We start from the raw sequence: 23,304 nt of genomic DNA, 5'->3' as shown, positions 1-23,304 counted from the left end.
AGCGCCTGTCACTTGGGAGTAAGACTAAACTGCGGCCGGCCGATAGATAGCAGCTGCAGCTTCCAAGCACATGTTCAACAAGCGGCAGGAGCCGGCAGCGGTAACAGGAGAAGTGCCCCAGGTCCCAGCCTGACGACATGCGCCGTATCCGATGTCTGTCGAGGAAGCGAGACGAAATGTAGAAAACGGAACGCCAGAAAAAGTGCAACTGTAATTTCGAGCTGCATTCCAGGACTGAAGTTTCAATATCCCTTCATGAGGAGGGGAATATCCCTTTCACGGGGATACATATATATTCTGTCAATTTCCCATACAGTGTTGCAATATCGATCGTGCTCTGCTCTCACCGATCGATAGCACCTGTAAAGCAAAGCCAACAACTCGTGTCACCTTTAAGTTTTAGTTTTTATTTTCTTTTTTCGGCTTATCGAATTGGATATTACAGTAGTTGTTGTTATTGCTATGCCAGCGATATGGCCGCCATTTTGGAAATGTGTGCGTTTTAAGGCCGACTAATAAACACGCCTACCTGCAGTCCGAGCAGCCACTTGTCAGCCACCTGTGCGTGTGTCCCTGTGTCTGTGTGTCGCTGGCTGTGCGAAAGTGTGTGTCGCACTTGATCGGCATTTGAATGTATTTGTAATTTTCAATTATATTGCCACGCATAGGCAAAGCGAGCGAGCGGGACAGCAGGCCGGTGTGCGTGCCGCGCGTGTGTGCGGTGAATGGATTGGGGCCCTTGTTGCCTGTTTTTTCGAGCTGCGGTATTCGACTTTCGGTTTTATTTGAATTGAGAGAGCGCGAAACACTGACAAATTCAGAAAATGGCAAATGAAAAACCGCAAAAACCGCAGCCAAACCCCCAAATCGAAAAGTGGAGCCCCACCACCACAGCAGCACAATTTATTTGCGAATAAAATATGCAGCGTGTAAACTCCGATTAGACGCTAATTTCAGCCATAAAATGCAAATGTGCGTGCAGGAGTTTTCCTCGATTGCCACAGTGTGAGTGTGTGCCACATTCACTTGTGGGGCCTAATTCCTAAGATCGCGAAGGGAGACTGGAGGCAAAGTGAATGGAAATGCAATTAATAAATGGCTCCACAGCTCTCCCATTGACTGGCACTGCACCTGAACATGCCCCATGCCCATTCCCCTGTGGGCAGAGCTCAATAAACAATGAATAAAATCCGCATAAATCCTTCGGCCGACAAAGACAACCCGCAGGGTTTGCGTGCTTCATCACACTGGGTAAGAGAGATAACAAGAGAGAGAAAGAGAGATATCCCTCTTGCCGGTATCGCCCACGACTTCACTCTTGGGACCTGGACGTGGCTCTGAATCCGACGATAATTGCCAATTATGCGACGAATCAAAGTGGCCAAATTTGGCCGGAAAAAAGTCAAAATAAAGCCAAGTTTTTATACCCGATACTCAAAATGAGTATTGGGGTATATTAGATTTGTGGTAAAAGTGGATGTGTCAATAGCCGAGTCGACTGAGCCCTGTCTGTCTGTCCGTCTGTCCGTCCGTCCGTCCGTCCGTCCGTCCGTCTGTCCGTCTGTCCGTCCCCTTCAGCGCCTAGTGCTCAAAGACTATAAGAGCTAGAGCAACGATGTTTTGGATCCAGACTTCTGTGATATGTCACTGCTACAAAAATATTTTAAAACTTCGCCCCGCCCACTTTCGCCCCCACAAAGGACGAAAATCTGTGGCATCCACATTTTTAAAGATACGATAAAACAAAAAACGCAGAGTCGTAGAGGATAACTATATGTTCTAGAGTGTAAAATCTCAACCAGATTATTATAGCCGGAATCAAGAAAACAATTTCATTCTTTCTCGCTCTGTCTCTCTCTAACACACAGGTTTCATGGTCGGTTTTGCCAATTGCTAAATATGAGTTCAAGGATCTCAGAACCTATAAGAGCCAGAGCAACCAAATTTGGTATCCACACTCCTGTGATATCGGACCTTGACCGTTTCGTGTCCAAATTTCGCCACACCCCCTTCCGCCCACGCAAAGGACGAAAATCTGGGGCATCCACACATCTCAGAGACTATTAAGGCTAGAGTAACCAAATTTGGTATCTGCACTTCTGTTAAACCGTATATCTCAGAATTTCGCCCCACCCCCTTCCGCCCCCACAAAAGACGAAAATCTGTTGCATCCACAATATTGCAGATTCGAGAAAACTAAAAACGCAGAATCATAGATAATGACCATGTCTATCAGATTGCTGAATCTGGATCAGATCGGATCATTTTTATACCCAAAAGAAACAAATGAATTTGCACTGGCTACGCAGCGCCCGACGTCACGCTCAGACTGATTTTCTGTCTCTCTCGCACGCACTCTTTGTCGTGTCGTTCAATATTAGCGGCGTCTGCCGGAGGAGAGCCATACTGTCTAAGTATCGGGTATAACTGTAGAGTTGCGTTGTCCGCAGCAACTCACAACGTTCCCCCTCGTTATTACAATTTTTGTGGCCCCAGGCTCTTGGTCCCGACTCTGGCTGTGCCTCTGCCTCCGACTGTGGCTCTCCTGTTGCAGTTGTTGTAATGGAGTCATTATAAAATATTGCGTCCCATGCACGCACCAGATCCCAGCCACAGTCCCAGTCCCAGGCTCTGACTCTGGCTGAGATTGAGCTTCGCTGCAGCTCGCTTGGCATTGGCCATAAATTCTCATTCGCCCGCTTCGATTTCGTGCCCGTTTCCCAAACGCAGCTCAACCTGTCACGACAGCTGCGCCGTCTAAGCTAATCCATTGACTTTTTTTCTCTTTTTACGAATATATGTACGTATGGCGGTTTTTTTTATTTGCTTGTGGTTGCTGTGGCTGCCCCTTAACTCCTTTTGGACCGGCATTATGGATGCAGGCAACTCATTAAACTGACCCTGGGCAGGCCATAAATCCGCCCACCCGTCCATATCCACATATCCACATCCACAACCAAGTCCAATTGCCGTTGCCCCGTGACTGATCGCAGTAGCTGACACAGGCATCGCCATCGCCACCGTCGATCTCTTGGAGCTTTATGGCTCCACTTGACTGCAACTGACACACACTTTGTTTAGCTGTCGCCCAGGCGGTCTCGAGGCCTCAGCCGCAGCCGCAGCCCCAACCCCAGTACCAGCCCCAGTTGCAGCTCTGTCCCAGTCCCCAAACATGATCTGGCATTTCAATTGGGATGCTGAGGCCACTCCCAAGGGCTTAATTTGGCCTGAGTAGAGCGACATGCGCCCAATTTTAATCAGCCACGCCTAGTGCATTATATTGATTAATGATTGCGACCAAGAGATTTGGATTTGTCTTTGGTTAAACTCAAGGATAAACTGCGTGGAAGTTGGGGGAAAGAAAAAGTGGGCATGAAATAAGGGGACCTTTAAGGTAAAGAGTGGAACTATCTATTCCAATTACTAGCTAAAAGAGGAGTTAACACTTCCTGAAGAGTTGATCCCACACCTTTTAAGGTTGATATAAGAATTGTATTTGAGTGGGAGAAATCTTTCAGCACGACCGCTCTCGCATAAATTAAGTGTATTTCTTTCAGCAGTTCCATGTCCCCTTCTCTCACTATTTCAATTATCGAACTATTTATTTACTTAATCTTTTGCAGTGTTTCCCCCCAAGCCCCCCATTTTTGGGGTGTATCTGTGCGTATACGTAATATAGATTAAACATTTAATCTGCAACCATAGGATGGCTTTTCAGTCTGGTTAAGCGATATCTGCCTGCTCCGTCTGCTCCATAGATCAAAGTCAATCTTCTGCCTTGTTGCCTGTGTAGCGCTTGTAGCAGGGAATGCTGAGTTTTTTGTGGCGCCATCTAGTGCTCAGAGTGGCAGGCGAACGACAGGTCAAGGGAAAACCAAAAAGACGGTAACAGGTCAAAACGTCAGGCTATCTCTGTTGAAAATGCATCCAGGGACCTGTTAGAGGATTTGCCGCCAGAACGGAAAGGAAAACCAAGAATTTAGTGAAGAGAAAAACTCTAGGGAATCTAAATATCTAAATCCAAGATTCGACTGCGAGATTCTTGGTTGAAGGCGAGTGGGCTATTCAGTCGTCAGAAGCCGTATAGCGCTGAGTCCGGTTGGGGTAAGTGCTGCGGGAAGAGAAGATAAGGGCTAAAGGAGAATAAAGAGTTGTCCCATTTGTAGTCTTGGCGCCTAGTAAATCGAGTTAATCAGTGCGGATTCGATCGTCCAAGGAAGCCAGCCAGCAAACAACAACAGCCGCAAGCCTAACAAAGTGGCGTTTAAACCTTTGGGATTGTCTGGAAAGCGCTCAGCCATCGGAGAAGCGAGCGTGGAAGCAGAGGGAGAAGACATTTGGGGAGCGCTCGGTCCCCTCAAGCGGCTAGCTTCCCGAGGCGTTGGCGTCGGCACTTTAGTAGTCGAGCGCGACGCGGCAGATAAGGAGGGCCCGTCCCTTGGTCGCGAGCAGATCGGCGGAGAGAAAGTGTTAATCTAGCACCGTCGGAGATTGGCCGTTTGGCCTTTTTCTTTGCTTTCGCGTACCTTTCACCTGCAGAAGCAGGGGAAAGAATTTGAGCTGTTCCCGTTCGCCCAGGAGGTGGATAGGAAACATAGATAACAGTCGGGAGAAAGAGAATAGAAAAAAAAAGAGGAAGCAACGGATTGACGGAGTAATTGTATTCGTGTTTGTAAATGAGTAATTAATTATGATTTCTGTGCGGAGTTAATTAGGAGAGATTTAGATTTGATTCCGGTAGTGGCTTCTCGTGACTCTCGCCGATCTGCAAATATGATTTCCCCCAACCTTGTGCCCATTTAAGTGTTCTTCCACCACAGCAGCTTTAGGTATTCATCGAGGAAAGCGCTTTCGCCGATGGAGCCATAAGCTGGAGAAAAGGTATGAGTGGACTTAAATTCTATTATTAATAAATACAACTTGAAACAAGGGAACTAGGGCCGGTCGGTGAGTGAGAGGGAGAAGTGCCCACTCGAATTGGTTTCGTAACATTACGGAGTCAGCAAGCAAGTTAGTTTGTCCATTTCGGACTTATTTAGTATATCGTTTGTATGACACATAGCCAAGTATTTGTAGGAATTTTTATACATATATTTCATTTAGCTACTCTTTTAATGTGGGTGATTATATTATGGTATTTGCGGGTAATGTTAGTGTTTTAGCCAGTAAGTGAATAAACTTTATAATGTATTAATCTACCGCTTTGCTTTCGCTGGCAAATTCCCCATGTAGGACGCCCCGGACAAAGGGGCCATTCCGTCATTAAATCGAACGGTTTGGAATGGCCATGGTAGGGTGGGCGACACGACCTCGACAACACCAGAGGCGGAGTTGAGATACCTTTCCAGCACACATCCACAATTCTATTCAGGGATAAACAGTGTCTCCCGGTTAAGCATTTTCGTCGTGACACGCTACTTCATTCGCGGTATAATGCGTATAGGCCACCAGCAGGAGGGGGGGCAAGAACATCACTCCAATAGCCGACGAGCAGAGGCCGGAAACCCAAAGCGTGTGCTTCCCTTCGCTGAATGACAGCTAGCCTGGCAGGATTTATATACACAGACGTGCGTAGATGACACGTTACATTTATGAATCATAGATATAGTATTATAACTAAAAATTGGCGCCCAACGTGGGGCCACACCTATTCAGGTGTGACACCATCAACACTGTGACATCCTTTTTTTTTGTCTTTAAAACTTCCCGATTCAGCATAGACGGCATTGACCAAAATTGTTTCTCTAGAAGTGGTCATTGCTCAAGAATATCTTCTTTTCTCAACACCAAGTAGAGGGCTTGTCAGACGATTCGGAAAACGGAAGCAGAAGTTTTGACTTTTCATCCGGCCACGTCTGAGGAGCGTTTCGAAAAGTGCATCGATCTTAATAATACCCTACTTTTTCTGAGGCAGGAGTCTTAAACATGGTCTTTCGGGCGCATAGGACTGCAGAGGGAATCTCGTTTACTTACGGAACCCTGCCCACGGCTGAGGGACTGTGCGGAAGGCTTAGCCATTGCTGCTGATGAGCTTTAGCGCGTTGGACATACTCGGATTAATCTTGATTATAGAATTCCGTTGGCCACGAGTGAAATCAGAAGCAGCATGCTCATTTCAAGTGTAGAGTGCTGAGCCGAGATGTTTGGACGACAGCGGCGCGAATCAAAGCAGCAGCTGGCCACGGCTCGCGCATGCAGTTGTTGTTGGTTTTGATTAGACAGCGACAAGTGCAAGGCGTCTGCGCGCGTACACATTCTTTTCATTTTCTTTTGTGCTTAGGAATTGGGGTCTCAATTAGCATAGGGTCCGTTTCGCATGGGGATTAGCTATGCGTAAGGCAAACATTTTTATGACTTTATTTTATCGTATCATATTCTTTGCGTTCTATTCTTGTGGTTTACATTCCATGTGTGTTATTTGGTAGGGCTGTTGGTTTGCTAGCTCTCTCGCTGTACAAGGGAAGCGAGACTTGAGAACAGCTGTGCCGTTTGCTGGGCCATTGACCCTAAGTTGGCAACGTAGGAAGCTATGAATTATAACACGAGGAATCAGTTCTCTTTGCAATTTGAGTTCACGTACAATTACTTATTATTTTTGAATTTTTAGGTCATCTTAGGTTTGCTAGCATAAGTTATCTGACTTTTAACTAGAATACTTAATTTAGTTTTACTATTAACACATTTTTAACTTTGGTTTTGTCTGCGTTTGATAAGTAAGTGTTTAGGTTTTGTCGTGTAGTTTTTGTGGGACATATTTTTGTCAGGACAGTTAGCAATTAAGTTTGATTTATTTTTTTTACAATGGAGAACCCCGATAACGAGCCTGAACCGGCTCCGGCGCCAAAATGCCAGTTGTGTGGGAAAACTTTGGCCTCGGCTCCTACATTGAAAACAAAGTGCAGCCACGAGTTTCACAAAACTTGTATTGAGTCGCATGTCAAGACCCATACTACCTGTCCCACATGCAAGACGCTATGCGTCGATAGAAGTACTCCTCATAATACCAGGTCCCAGGCCAAGCAAAACGATGCAGCAGCCATAACCGCTGAAAGAGTTAGTAGCATGGTTACACAGGCCATCAGCACGATGCAAAACGAGGTGGTAGCCCAGCTCACGGACAAAATGGCTCAAATCATTCAGTCCAGCATAGCAGCACATTTCCAAGAGACTGGCAATAGCATTCCTCAAGGGAATAGACGTGGGGAAGCGGATAATCCGGTCCAACAAAATAGGGACAGAGAAGGGGAGGAAACATTCCGACAGGGACTGAATAGTCAGTATTCAGCACAGTTTCCGAGCTACGACCGTCCAAGCAGTGCAGTCTCAGATCTGAGTCAGCGACCGGACAAAGTCGCCCATATCCTCAATAGTTGGAAATTACGTTTTAATGGTACCCAAGAAGGATTGAGCATTGATAATTTTCTCTATAGGGTAGAGGCTTTGACGCATCAGACTCTCGAAGGAAATTTTCCAGTTCTGTGCAGTAACGCCAGTCTGCTTTTTGACGGAAAGGCCAGAGATTTTTATTGGCGTTACCACAAGACTTCCGGATCGATGAGATGGGACCGGTTATGCCAAGCCCTAAGAAAGCAGTTTAGGGATTCTCGAACCGATGTGGATATCAGAGAAGCGATAAGGGACAGGAAGCAAAAAGAAAAAGAAAATTTCGATTCCTTCCACGACGCCCTGATACAGCTGATGGATGATTTGGAAACTCCCATGTCAGAGAAAGCGATTGTGGAAACTTTACGGCGCAATTTGCGACCTGAAATTAGACATGAGCTCCTGAATGTCCAAATCGACTCCGTAGAACGCTTGAGAGAAGTCTGTCGTAGAAGGGAGGGTTTTCTCGACGACGTTAGGCGGAGTCATGGGTACCAGAAATTGATTCCTTTCCGGAAACAGGTTGCGGAATTGGTAGAGGAAGCCCAATTAGAGGAGGCCTCCGAATTCTCGGATGTAGAAGAAGAGGACGAGGTGGCAGCCATGGCACTGATTTGCTGGAACTGCCGAAAGGAGGGGCATCGCTACCACGATTGCGATAGCAAAAGGAAAATTTTTTGCTTTGGGTGCGGAGCACCTAATAAATAGAAGCCGTCGTGTAGCAAATGCCAAAAAAACGGCAAAGTGAAAACCCAGCCTCGCCAGCCGGTCAGTGTTCAGCGCAAGCAGTCGAGTGCAGAGGCGAAATCCCAGTAGGGATACTTAAAACTACCGCCCAGCTTCCGTCTGAGAAATCAGAATCCGACATACACCAAGCTTTAGTCTGGCCAAAACTAGTCCATGCCAGATCCCATTCGCTTTTCACCAACGACCAACCCAGTAATAAGTCCCTCACAAGGAGTGAGAGAAGGATGAGAGCGTTCCGGCAGGCGGCGAAAGCGATAAATTGCATTCGTTACAAGCAGAAGGACAAGCGTCCATATGCGGAAGTTCGCCTGTTGGATCAAACGGTCCTTGGTCTATTGGACACCGGAGCAGCTATGAGTGTTATAGGCGGAAAGTTAGCAGAACGCGTAATCCAAAGCCGAATTCCTTTTAAGAGAGGAGTTGTAAATGCTTCCACTGCGGATGGACGGAGGCAAGAGGTAGTGGGACGACTGCGGACACCGGTGCAGTATAAGGGTGCAGTGAAGGACCTTGAGCTGCACATTATTCCATCGCTCAGCCAGGACTTGTATTTAGGGATCGACTTTTGGTCAAGTTTCGATTTATTACCACCCAGCATGTCGCTGGCAGAGATAGTTCATGAACCGCAGAACCTCAGCCGAGGGGAAATGGACCAGTTGCAAGCGACCATCAATTTATTTCCTTCGTTTTCCGTTTCCGGTCTAGGAAAGACGGCTCTGCTTTCGCATTCAATTGATGTAGGTGATGCAAAAGCCGTGAAGCAGAGACACTTCCCTGTATCTCCTGCGGTAGAGAAATTGTTATATGCGGAGATAGATCGGATGCTCAGCTTAGGGGTGATAGAGGAATCCGATAGTGCGTGGTCATCACCGGTAGTATTGGTGCAGAAGCCAGGAAAGGTGAGGCTATGTTTAGATAGTAGGAAAGTTAACGCGGTGACCAAAAAAGACGCGTATCCGTTACCACAAATTGATGGGATTCTAGGACGTCTTCCTAAGGCGTTGTTTATTTCGAGCCTGGATCTTAAGGATGCCTATTGGCAAGTTCCCTTAGAGCCGAGCTCACGCGATAAAACAGCGTTCACGGTTCCGGGGAAACCTCTCTACCAGTATAAGGTAATGCCTTTTGGTCTCACTAATGCTTCGCAGACCATGACAAGGCTGATGGACAAGGTAATTCCGGCCAGTTTAAGAAATGAAGTTTTTGTGTACCTGGACGACCTTTTGATTGTGTCGGACAGTTTTGAGTCACATCGGAGGGTGTTGAGTGAAGTGGCAAGTTACATTAAAGCGGCAGGGTTAACGCTGAATGTGGAGAAAAGCAAGTTTTGCATGAAGTCAGTGCGGTATTTGGGGCATATAGTAGGCGAAGGGGTGATTCGTACAGATCCGGATAAGATTTCGGCCATGTCCGATTTTCCATTGCCAAAATCCTTAAAGTCTCTGCGTCGCTTCCTAGGTATGGTAGGCTGGTACAGGAAGTTTATAAGCAACTTCGCATCGGTGGCCGCGCCTCTCACGGACTTGCTCAAACCCAGACAGAAATTTTCAATGACTCCAGAGGGTCAGGAGGCTTTTGAAAAGTTGAAGGAGATGCTTTGCTCAGCGCCAGTTTTGCGTAGTCCTGATTTTAGCAAACCATTCTATGTTCACTGCGACGCTAGCAAGACAGGCGTTGGGGGAGTGCTGGTGCAGAAGACGCCGGAGGGGCACGAATATCCGATTGCGTTTGTATCGAAAAAACTCAACAAAGCCCAAAAGAATTATTCGGTCACCGAACAAGAATGTCTGGCCGCAATAGTTTGCATAAATAGGTTCAGAGCTTATATCGAGGGGCATGAATTTACTGTAATCACTGATCACGCCTCTTTAAAGTGGCTCATGTCACAAACTGACTTACACTCACGTCTAGCCCGATGGGCATTAAAGCTGCAGAGTTTCTCGTTTAAAATCGAGCATCGTAGCGGCAGGCTTAATGTGGTTCCGGATGCTCTTTCTCGCGTAAATGAGGAGGAAGTGGCGACTCTAGACGCGAGCAATGGGTTGTTGGTGGATTTGGAATCGCCAGAATTCAAGGCAGAAGATTACGTGGAGATCGTAGAAAGGGTTAGGGCCAATATTGATAAGTTGCCAGATCTCAAAATTGTAGATAACTTGTTGTATCGTAGGTCAGATCACGCGACAGGAGAGGTGCTACATGATGTGTTCATTTGGAAACTCTGGATTCCTCAAGGGTTAGTGGTTGACGTTTTGCGTAACGCGCACGACAATCCACTGGCTTCCCATGGAGGCATTCACAAAACCCTAGAAAGGATACGGCGGTATTATTACTGGCCTGGTTTGGTTGCCGATGTGAAGAAGTATATCCAGGCTTGTGATGTCTGCAAGACTACCAAGGCCCCCAATACAATCCAGAGACCGAAGATTGGAATTGCGCCCGAGTCACAACGTTTCTTTCAGAAATTATATGTAGATTTCCTGGGGCCATATCCCCGTTCAAGAAGTGGACATATAGGCATCTTTATCGTCCTCGATCACTATTCTAAATATGTGTTTCTTAAGGCAGTAAAGAAGTTGACCGCGGACGTGGTAGTCAAATACATGCAGCAAGATCTTTTTCATGCTTTCGGGGTTCCGGAGACAATAGTATCTGACAATGGCACACAATTTAAGTCTGAGGCATTCCAAAAGCATGCTTCCGAACGTGTAAATCGCTCGGTGATTGCAGCAATCCGATCTTATGTGCGCGAGGATCAGAAGGACTGGGACGAGCACCTCAGCAGCATTTGCTGCGCATTGCGTTCGGCGGTGCATGCAAGTCTGAATGCAACTCCTTATTATATGGTGTTCGGACAGCATTTCATCACTTCCGGGGCAACATACAAGCTTCTGAGAGCATTGCGGGTGATGGACGACAGGTCAGCAGTTTTCTCGCGGGAGGATTCATTAGACTTGGTTCGAAGCAAGGCTCTAGAAGTCATGAAAAAACAGAACGATAAGAATGAACGGCAGTATAACTTACGGTCGAGAGACATATCCTACAATGTCGGCCAGGAGGTGTTCCGAAGAAATTTCAGGCAGAGCAATTTTCAGTCAGGGTACAGCGCGAAGTTGGGTCCGGCCTTTCTGAAGGCCAGGGTCAAAAAGAAGATAGGGCAGGCCTACTATGAGTTAGAGGATTTGCAGGGTCGTTACGTAGGACGGTTTCACGCGAAAGATCTTCGTCAGTAAACCAACTGCTTCAAGCTGTCCTGTTATCATTCTTGGGAGTGTAACCCCAAGCCTGATCTTTCGGGGGGGCTTTTGTAGCGCTTGTAGCAGGGAATGCTGAGTTTTTTGTGGCGCCATCTAGTGCTCAGAGTGGCAGGCGAACGACAAGTCAAGGGAAAACCAAAAAGACGGTAACAGGTCAAAACGTCAGGCTATCTCTGTTGAAAATGCATCCAGGGACCTGTTAGAGGATTTGCCGCCAGAACGTTGGCGTCCCTATCGGCTATTCCCTCGTGAAAGTCAATTGAGTCGGTTGCGTATCGGTCCGACGGAAAGGAAAACCAAGAATTTAGTGAAGAGAAAAACTCTAGGGAATCTAAATATCTAAATCCAAGATTCGACTGCGAGATTCTTGGTTGAAGGCGAGTGGGCTATTCAGTCGTCAGAAGCCGTATAGCGCTGAGTCCGGTTGGGGTAAGTGCTGCGGGAAGAGAAGATAAGGGCTAAAGGAGAATAAAGAGTTGTCCCATTTGTAGTCTTGGCGCTTAGTAAATCGAGTTAATCAGTGCGGATTCGATCGTCCAAGGAAGCCAGCCAGCAAACAACAACAGCCGCAAGCCTAACAAAGTGGCGTTTAAACCTTTGGGATTGTCTGGAAAGCGCTCAGCCATCGGAGAAGCGAGCGTGGAAGCAGAGGGAGAAGACATTTGGGGAGCGCTCGGTCCCCTCAAGCGGCTAGCTTCCCGAGGCGTTGGCGTCGGCACTTTAGTAGTCGAGCGCGACGCGGCAGATAAGGAGGGCCCGTCCCTTGGTCGCGAGCAGATCGGCGGAGAGAAAGTGTTAATCTAGCACCGTCGGAGATTGGCCGTTTGGCCTTTTTCTTTGCTTTCGCGTACCTTTCACCTGCAGAAGCAGGGGAAAGAATTTGAGCTGTTCCCGTTCGCCCAGGAGGTGGATAGGAAACATAGATAACAGTCGGGAGAAAGAGAATAGAAAAAAAAAGAGGAAGCAACGGATTGACGGAGTAATTGTATTCGTGTTTGTAAATGTGTAATTAATTATGATTTCTGTGCGGAGTTAATTAGGAGAGATTTAGATTTGATTCCGGTAGTGGCTTCTCGTGACTCTCGCCGATCTGCAAATATGATTTCCCCCAACCTTGTGCCCATTTAAGTGTTCTTCCACCACAGCAGCTTTAGGTATTCATCGAGGAAAGCGCTTTCGCCGATGTAGCCATAAACTGGAGAAAAGATATGAGTGGACTTAAATTCTATTATTAATAAATACAACTTGAAACAAGGGAACTAGGGCCGGTCGGTGAGTGAGAGGGAGAAGTGCCCACTCGAATTGGTTTCGTAACATTACGGAGTCAGCAAGCAAGTTAGTTTGTCCATTTCGGACTTATTTAGTATATCGTTTGTATGACACATAGCCAAGTATTTGTAGGAATTTTTATACATATATTTCATTTAGCTACTCTTTTAATGTGGGTGATTATATTATGGTATTTGCGGGTAATGTTAGTGTTTTAGCCAGTAAGTGAATAAACTTTATAATGTATTAATCTACCGCTTTGCTTTCGCTGGCAAATTCCCCATGTAGGACGCCCCGGACAAAGGGGCCATTCCGTCATTAAATCGAACGGTTTGGAATGGCCATGGTAGGGTGGGCGACACGACCTCGACAACACCAGAGGCGGAGTTGAGATACCTTTCCAGCACACATCCACAATTCTATTCAGGGATAAACAGTGTCTCCCGGTTAAGCATTTTCGTCGTGACACGCTACTTCATTCGCGGTATAATGCGTATAGGCCACCAGCAGGAGGGGGGGCAAGAACATCACTCCAATAGTCGACGAGCAGAGGCCGGAAACCCCGTAGCTCATGAGCATCTTTTTGCAGATCAGCAGGAGTGCGAGAAGAAGCTGGAGGTGGAGCAGCGAGCAAGCAGCAGACAACAGTAGCTGGTTTGCCAGCCTATGGGCGGTACTTAAACGCACTCACTCATTCACACAGAGACACATCAGGCAGACAGATATAGCTATAGATATACGAATATAGTATACATATAAAAAAGAGTGCACTTTTTGCGCGTTTCAAAAATTGTTATTGCACATTTAAAGGCGTCATTATTAGCGCTACATGGAGGCACTAACAATTGTCCATGCATTTGAAATGCTGAGCCGGAGTCCGAGTCCAGGCACTAATTGGACCCGGCCGGAGCTGTGGGGAATAGAGGGGGAACAGAGGACTGGGTGGAGAGGACAGGCTGATCTCGCATAGCAATTGCATTTCTTTCAAGAGTGCTTTTTCCTTTTTGTAGTGCGAGTATTACCATTTTGGTTGCTCTTTGGGTTATCACATAAATTGTGCGCACAAATCTTGATCTGCAAATCATTTTCGACAACTTTACGGCCCAGGCGGAGCCCGTGGCCTGTGTAGGGAATAGGGTGGGGTAGGGGGATCTGGACTCGAAGCCGGTCAAAGTCTATATGCATATGTATGATCGTAACTTGGGTCCGCTATCTGTCGCTGAGATCTCGATCAGAGTGCGCATGCAACGATCCTCGATCTCTTGCAATAATATTTTCTGTTTATTTATCGTGCAGTTCTGTTTTTTTTCTTCTTTTTTGGTTACCATTTCCTGTGGCACTCTTTAAGTACTCGTACTACTGCAACAAAAAGAGGCCAAAGCTGGGAATAGCCAACCAACTAAGCTGACATTTAATTTAAGTGCCAAACACTAGAGAGAACAACAACTGTCTTCGGCTAATGAAATTTATGCATTTATGCGGAGATGGGAATGAGAATGGAAATCGGAATGGAGAGTGCTCATCTGCAGGCAAGCGAACAGAACGAAAATCGAACGATGATCCATGTTAATGTCCATCACATGTGCCAAGGTTAAAGCAGCTGTCAATGCGATTGTTGGACATGTCCATGTTGCAATTTGAAATTAGCCGCACTTGCAACGGATATGGCTTTAGCACTGGAGGAGGAGGATGAGAATCAGAATCGGAATCAGAATCAGAATGAAATGGATGATGGTCTTTGAGCTAAAGGATGCCCTGCAAGTGTCCCGATTGCGCGTTTCCCGTGAGAAATTTCAATTATTTTAATTAGGCGACGACGGTGTATACGCGTCTGCGTCTGCGCAGAGTCTGACTCTAAGCCATCGACATCGATGTCGACGTCGGCGTAGATGTCGCATTGGTCGTCCCCGTCTCTTTGTCCGCTGCACGCAACGCTCAGTCGCTGTCGCTGTCCCTGCCTCTGCCGCTGCCACGGAGCTGCTGGAATTCCAGTTGATAGCACAGGCAGAAACAGAGACAGAGACGGAGAGAGATAGAGAAAGAGAGAGCAACGCAGTTGCAAGAACAGGATTCTGTACTCCTCTCGATGGTCGCTGCTCGCGGTCGCCTAATGACATGTTTTGGATAATGATGACGGGGCAGGAGACTACGAGTAGATAGGGGCCTGGAGAAGGGGGCTGCCCGGAGTGGTCTGGTCTCGCCGAGTGGCGATAAAAAGCTGGAACTTAATTTAAATTGATGACACTGCCTCTCGTCGCCGGCCGTTTGGAAAATTGCCAACAAGCGGCGAACGTTTGCCGAGCAAATCAATCTGCATGCCAGCCGTCGCAGATGGATCATGGGGTATGGGGGATATGTTACGATTGCAGACCACCCGGCGGTCGAGGACTCCGACTCCAACTCCAACTCTGATACCAAGTTGGACACTTAATTGGCCGCAGCGGTGTCAATTGCAGCGCCATCACAATGAAACACCAATTCCTGGACCGCCCCCGGGGGAGCCATGGTAATGTGACTTGCTGCTGGCCACCGCCACCACTGATCGGCTCGGCGGAGAGTGTCGCCCGCTGTGCCAGGGAATGCCAATTTCAGCAATTAACAATGGCCATAAAAATTGCTCACGCAGGTGAGCCATGCGGATGCGAGAGGCATATACACAGAGTGCACTGAGGGATTAGAGAAGATGGAAGAAGAAGAAGAAGAATAAGAGGAAGTGGAGGAAGCGGAGGTGGAGACGGAGACGGAAACGATATGAATCGCGGGCAGTAACCTGTTAACAAAGCCAAAGGCCGCGCTCGAACATTAATCAGCAGATCAGATCGCATGCGAAACGTTACGTAGAGACAAGACAGGAGTCAAAATTATGCTCCATAAAGAATTGCCCTTTGCCTGTAGTATGTTGTATGCCAAATAAGCATATGCTCACCGTATTGTAGTGTATACAATATGTCAAGTGGTCATATGCCCAAAGTTAATGTAGAGTATCACGCTCATAAACATAAAGACACTTTGTCGCAATGTTTACGTAACATAGCCACACTCAAGAGCCGTAATACGATCAGTCCCTTATATGTGGACTGGCCTGCAGCGTGAGAGCTGCAGTGTCGGCAATATATTCCAAGTGGCCAAATGAGCATTCCAATGTATATGCATTCTGCATATACATTCTTACAAACATAAATATACACATACATATGGCATGCTACATGATCCCGTTCTGCCGCTGCCCTTAGCGACAGAACTCAACCAAGAACATTATGTACTTTAGGCTAAATAAGTTTATGAAGAATAAATTGAATTCATTCCGAATACAACCCGAAGAAAGAACAGAAGTGTTTTCGCTGTTTCTATTCGATTACGATTCCATTTCTACATGGCGACCGTGACAGGACCCTTTGTGAAAAATAAATTAGTGAAAAAATTATAAATACGCAACCGGAAGGAGCACACGCCAATAACCATTCTTTAACTACAATGGAACAATTAACCAATGGACAATTAAAATTAAAAGTGAATTAAAAGTGCGACAAAAGAAAACGGAACAATATAAAGACCTCAAAAGGCACCGACAACGCTACAAAGAGCGTGTGTCACTAGAAGCACCTGTGTGATGACCAGCACCGGCACCGCCTGAGCTCATAGGCCTAAAAGAAGAAAATAAACTACAAACATAACATACTTACAAATATATAACTTGACCTGTGCGATGACCGGCACCGGCACCGCCTGAGCCCATAGGCCCATGGAAAAGGAACCAATGAAAAATGCTGTTCCTATTGAACAAAGGGACGCACCGACGCTGAAAGAGGCGCTTGAGGTGTGTCCAGCTGATGGACCACGCCCACTCACAATAGCTGAGTACAGGGCTCGCCAGCAAAAGAAGCTGAAACCCAAAACCCAACGAGGAGGAGAAGTAAGGAAACTTCTAACCCAAAAACATTTAGAAGAGGACATCCTGAAGTCGTTAACTGAAGAAGAGGACCGACAACGCTGCATAGAGCGTATTGCAAATATAAAGGCAACACTTCGCCAAAGAGCGAAGAAACGCAAAGGGGCCGCAGAAATGCGCAAGCCTTAACTTGCCTTAATATAAGTCCTACCACAAAGCAAGCTGATGCATGAAAATGCAGCTTGCGAAATACTAATTCTGTTAGGCTTTAACTAACAAACGTGCTGTTAGCATTTTTAAAAAAAAAAACGAGGGGAACGTTGTGAGTTGCTGCGGACACCGCAACTCTAAAGTTATACCCGATACTAAGTCAGTATGGCTCTCCTCCGGCAGACGCAGCTAATATTAAACGACACGACAAAGAGTGCGTGCGAGAGAGACAGAAAATCAGTCTAGCGTGACGTCGGGCGCAGCGAAGCCAGTGCAAATTGATTTGTTCCTTTTGGCTATAAAAATGATCTGATCTGATCCAGATTCAGCAATCTGATAGATATGGTCATTATCTATGATTCTGCGTTTTTAGTTTTCTCGAATGTGCAATATTGTGGATGCAACAGATTTTCGTCCTTTGTGTGGGCGGAAGGGGGGGGGGCGAAATTTTGGGATACACTTTTTATAGTAAGATCTAACAGGAGTGCGGATACCAAATTTGGTTACTCTAGCCTTAATAGTCTCTGAGATTTTTGAATATCCCCAGATTTTCGTCCTTTGCGGGGGCGGAAGGGGGTGTGGCGAAATTTTGAAACAAACTCGTCTCGGTCCGATATATTAGGAGTGTGGATACCAAATTTGGTTACTCTAGCTTTTGTAGGCTCTGAGATCTAGGCGCTAATGTTTTACTCTAAGCAAAGCCGCCTATGCTACGTGTGTGTTAGAGAGAGACAGGGCGAGAAAAAATGAAATTGTTTTCTTGATGCTGGCTATAATAATAATACGATCCAATTCAAATTCTGCAGTCTAAAAGATATGGTCATTCTCTACAATTCTACGTTTTTAATTTTCTCATATCTTTAAAATTGTGGATGCCACAGATTTTCGTCCTTTGTGGGGGCGGAAGTGGGCGGGGCGAAGTTTTGAAATATTTTTGTAGCAGTGACATATCACAGAAGTCTGGGTCCAAAACATCGTTGCTCTAGCTCTTATAGTCTTTGAGCACTAGGCGCTGAAGGGGACGGACAGACGGACGGACGGACAGACGGACAGACGGACAGACAGACATGGCTCCATCGACTCGGCTATTGATGCTGATCAAGAATATATATACTTTATGGGGTCGGAAACGATTCCTTCTGGACGTTACACACATCCACTTTTACCACAAATCTAATATACCCCAATACTCATTTTGAGTATCGGGTATAACGAGGGGGAACGTTGTGAGTTGCTGCGGACACCGCAACTCTACGGTTATACCCGATACTAAGTCAGTATGGCTCTCCTCCGGCAGACGCCGCTAATATGAAACGACACGACAAAGAGTGCGTGCGAGAGAGACAGAAAATCAGTCTGAGCGTGACGTCGGGCGCTGCGTAGCCACTGCAAATTGATTTGTTCCTATTGGCTATAAAAATGATCTGATCTGATCCAGATTCAGCAATCTGATAGATATGGTCATTATCTATGATTCTGCTTTTTTAGTTTTCTCGAATGTGCAATATTGTGGATGCAACAGATTTTCGTCCTTTGTGTAGGCGGAAAGGGGTGGGGCGAAATTTTGAGATACACGTTTTATAGTGAGATCTAACAGGAGTGCGGATACCAAATTTGGTTACTCTAGCCTTAATAGTCTCTGAGATTTTTGAATATCCCCAGATTTTCGTCCTTTGCGGTGGCGGAAGGGGTGTGGCGAAATTTTGAAACAAACTCGTCTCGGTCCGATATATTAGGAGTGTGGATAACAAATTTGGTTACTCTAGCTTTTGTAGTCTCTGAGATCTAGGCGCTAATGTTTTACTCTAAGCAAAGCCGCCTATGCTACGTGTGTGTTAGAGAGAGACAGGGCGAGAAAAAATGAAATTGTTTTCTTGATGCTGGCTATAATAATGATACGATCCAATTCAGATTCCGCAGTCTTAAAGATATGGTCATTCTTTACAATTCTACGTTTTTGGTTTTCTCATATCTTTAAAATTGTGGATGCCACAGATTTTCGTCTTTTGTGGGGGCGGAAGTGGGCGGGGCGAAGTTTTGAAATATTTTTGTAGCAGTGACATATCACAGAAGTCTGGATCCAAAACATCGTTGCTCTAGCTCTTATAGTCTTTGAGCACTAGGCGCTGAAGGGACGGACAGACGGACGGACGGACAGACAGACAGGGCTCAATCGACTCGGCTATTGATGCTGATCAAGAATATATATACTTTATGGGGTCAGAAACGATTCCCTCTGGACGTTACACACATCCACTTTTACCACAAATCTAATATACCCCAATACTCATTTTGAGTATCGGGTATAAAAAAAACGAGGGGGAACGTTGTGAGTTGCTGCGGACACCGCAACTCTACGGTTATACCCGATACTAAGTCAGTATGGCTCTCCTCCGGCAGACGCCGCTAATATTAAAAGACACGACAAAGAGTGCGTGCGAGAGAGACAGAAAATCAGTCTGAGCGTGACGTCGGGCGCTGCGTAGCCACTGCAAATTGATTTGTACCTATTGGCTATAAAAATGATCTGATCTGATCCAGATTCAGCAATCTGATAGATATGGTCATTATCTATGATTCGTTTTTAGTTTTCTCGAATGTGCAATATTGTGGATGCAACAGATTTTCGTCCTTTGTGTGGGCGGAAGGGGGTGGGGCTAAATTTTGAGATACACGTTTTATAGTAAGATCTAACAGGAGTGCGGATACCAAATTTGGTTACTCTAGCCTTAATAGTCTCTGAGGTTTTTGAATATCTCCAGATTTTCGCCCTTTGCGGGGGCGGAAGGGGGTGTGGCGAAATTTAGAAACAAACTCGTCTCGGTCCGATATATTAGGAGTGTGGATACCAAATTTGGTTGCTCTAGCTTTTGTAGTCTCTGAGATCTAGGCGCTAATGTTTTACTCTAAGCAAAGCCGCCTATGCTACGTGTGTGTTAGAGAGAGACAGGGCGAGAAAAAATGAAATTGTTTTCTTGATTGTGGCTATAATAATAATACGATCCAATTCAGCTTCCGCAGTCTTAAAGATATGGTCATTCTCTACAATTCTACGTTTTTGGTTTTCTCATATCTTTAAAATTGTGGATGCCACAGATTTTCGTCCTTTGTGGGGGCGGAAGTGGGCGGGGCGAAGTTTTGAAATATTTTTGTAGCAGTGACATATCACAGAAGTCTGGATCCAAAACATCGTTGCTCTAGCTCTTATAGTCTTTGAGCACTAGGCGCTGAAGGGGACGGACAGACGGACGGACGGACAGACGGACAGACGGACAGACAGACAGACAGACAGGGCCCAATCGACTCGGCTATTGATGCTGATCAAGAATATATATACTTTATGGGGTCGGAAACGATTCCTTCTGGACGTTACACACATCCACTTTTACCACAAATCTAATATACCCCAATACTCATTTTGAGTATCGGGTATAACGAGGGGGAACGTTGTGAGTTGCTGCGAAGACCGCAACTCTACAGTTATACCCGATACTAAGTCAGTATGGCTCTCCTCCGGCAGACGCCGCTAATATTAAACGACACGACAAAGAGTGCGTGCGAGAGAGACAGAAAATCAGTCTGAGCGTGACGTCGGGTGCTGCGTAGCCAGTGCAAATTGATTTGTTCCTTTTGGCTATAAAAATGATCTGATCTGATCCAGATTCAGCAATCTGATAGATATGATCATTATCTATGATTCTGCGTTTTTAGTTTTCTCGTATCCTCAATATTGTGGATGCAACAGATTTTCGTCCTTTGTGGGGGCGGAAAGGGGTGGGGCGAAATTCTGAGATAAACGTTTTATAGTGAGATCTAACAGAAGTGCGGATACCAAATTTGGTTTTTCTAGCCTTAATAGTCTCTGAGATTTGTGAATATCCCCAGATTTTCATCCTTTGCGGGGCGGAAGGGGGTGTGGCGAAATTTTGAAACAAACTCGTCTCGGTCCGATATATTAGGAGTGTGGATACCAAATTTGGTTGCTCTAGCTTTTATAGTCTCTGAGATCTAGGCGCTAATGTTTTACTCTAAGCAAAGCCGGCTATGCTACGTGTGTGTTAGAGAGAGACAGGGCGAGAAAAAATGAAATTGTTTTCTTGATTCTGGCTATAATAATTATACGATCTGGTTCAGATTTTGCACTCTACAAGATATAGTCATCTTCTACGATTCTGCGTTTTTAGTTTTCTCGTATCGTTGAAATTGTGGATGCCACAGATTTTCGCCGTTTGTGGGGGCGGAAGTGGGCGGCGCAAAGTTTTGAAATATTCTTGTAGCAGTGACATATCACAGAAGTCTGGATCCAAAACATCGTTGCTCTCGCTCTTATAGTCTTTGAGCACCAGGCGCTGAAGGGGACGGACAGACGGACAGACGGACGGACGGACAGACGGACAGGCAGACAGGGCTCAATCGACTCGGCTATTGATGCTGATCAAGAATATATATACTTTATGGGGTCGGAAACGATTCCTTCTGGACGTTACACACATCCACTTTTACCACAAATCTAATATACCCCAATACTCATTTTGAGTATCGGGTATAAAAAACGAGGGGGAACGTTGTGAGTTGCTGCGGACACCGCAACTCTACGGTTATACCCGATACTAAGTCAGTATGGCTCTCCTCCGGCAGACGCCGCTAATATTAAACGACACGACAAAGAGTGCGTGCGAGAGAGACAGAAAATCAGTCTGAGCGTGACGTCGGGCGCTGCGTAGCCACTGCAAATTGATTTGTTTCTGTTGGCTATAAAAATGATCTGATCTGATCCAGATTCAGCAATCTGCTAGATATGGTCATTATCTATGATTCAACGTTTTTAGTTTTCTCGAATGTGCAATATTGTGGATGCAACAGATTTTCGTTCTTTGTGTAGGCGGAAGGGTGTGTGCCGAAATTTTGAGATACACGTTTTATAGTAAGATCTAACAGGAGTGCGGATACCAAATTTGGTTACTCTAGCCTTAATAGTCTCTGAGATTTTTGAATATCCCCAGATTTTCGTCCTTTGCGGGGGCGGAAGGGGGTGTGGCGAAATTTTGAAACAAACTCGTCTCGGTCCGATATATTAGGAGTGTGGATACAAAATTTGGTTGCTCTAGCTTTTGTAGTCTCTGAGATCTAGGCGCTAATGTTTTACTCTAAGCAAAGCCGCCTATGCTACGTGTGTGTTAGAGAGAGACAGGGCGAGAAAAAACGAGGGGGAACGTTGTGAGTTGCTGCGGAGACCGCAACTCTACAGTTATACCCGCTAATAAGTCAGTATGGCTCTCCTCCGGCAGACGCCGCTAATATTAAACGACACGACAAGGAGTGCGTGCGAGAGAGACAGAAAATCAGTCTGAGCGTGACGTCGGGTGCTGCGTAGCCAGTGCAAATTGATTTGTTCCTTTTGGCTATAAAAATGATCTGATATATGATATATGATCATTATCTATGATTCTGCGTTTTTAGTTTTCTCGTATCCTCAATATTGTGGATGCAACAGATTTTCGTCCTTTGTGGGGGCGGAAAGGGGTGGGGCGAAATTTTGAGAAATACGTTTTATAGTGAGATCTAACAGAAGTGCGGATACCAAATTTGGTTTTTCTAGCCTTAATAGTCTCTGAGATTTGTGAATATCCCCAGATTTTCATCCTTTGCGGGGGCGGAAGGGGGTGTGGCGAAACTTGGAAACAAACTCGTCTCGGTCCGATATATTAGGAGTGTGGATACCAAATTTGGTTGCTCTAGCTTTTATAGTCTCTGAGATCTAGGCGCTAATGTTTTACTCTAAGCAAAGCCGGCTATGCTACGTGTGTGTTAGAGAGAGACAGGGCGAGAAAAAATGAAATTGTTTTCTTGATTCTGGCTATAATAATTATACGATCTGGTTCAGATTTTGCACTCTAGAAGATATAGTCATCTTCTACGATTCTGGGTTTTTAGTTTTCTCGTATCGTCGAAATTGTGGATGCCACAGATTTTCGCCCTTTGTGGGGGCGGAAGTGGGCCGGGCAAAGTTTTGAAATATTCTTGTAGCAGTGACATATCACAGAAGTCTGGATCCAAAACATCGGTTCTCTAGCTCTTATAGTCTTTGAGCACTAGGCGCTGAAGGGGACGGACAGACGGACGGACGGACAGACGGACAGACGGACAGACAGACATGGCTCAATCGACTCGGCTATTGATGCTGATCAAGAATATATATACTTTATGGGGTCGGAAACGATTCCTTCTGGACGTTACACACATCCACTTTTACCACAAATCTAATATACCCCAATACTCATTTTGAGTATCGGGTATAAAAACTGAAGACGTCGATTCGCTGGAAGAAGCGTCTGTGACTACAACAGAATTATTTGCACCTGCCTGTCATGGTTATGGGCAGGGGCATCGGCATCCCATTCGTATGGGAGTCGCAAAAACCAAATTAGAATATCAACCAAATGACGCACAGATACGGACAAGGCAATTGGAGCAGCACCAGGGGCAACAACAGCAACAGCTCCGCTCAGCGATAGGCAGGCATTTTACGACTCGATATTCAGATTCAAGATA

This window comes from Drosophila miranda, assembly GCF_003369915.1.
Source record: "Drosophila miranda strain MSH22 chromosome Y unlocalized genomic scaffold, D.miranda_PacBio2.1 Contig_Y1_pilon, whole genome shotgun sequence".
In the NCBI taxonomy this organism is placed as follows: domain Eukaryota; kingdom Metazoa; phylum Arthropoda; class Insecta; order Diptera; family Drosophilidae; genus Drosophila; species Drosophila miranda.
Note: the sequence above shows the minus strand (reverse complement) of the source record.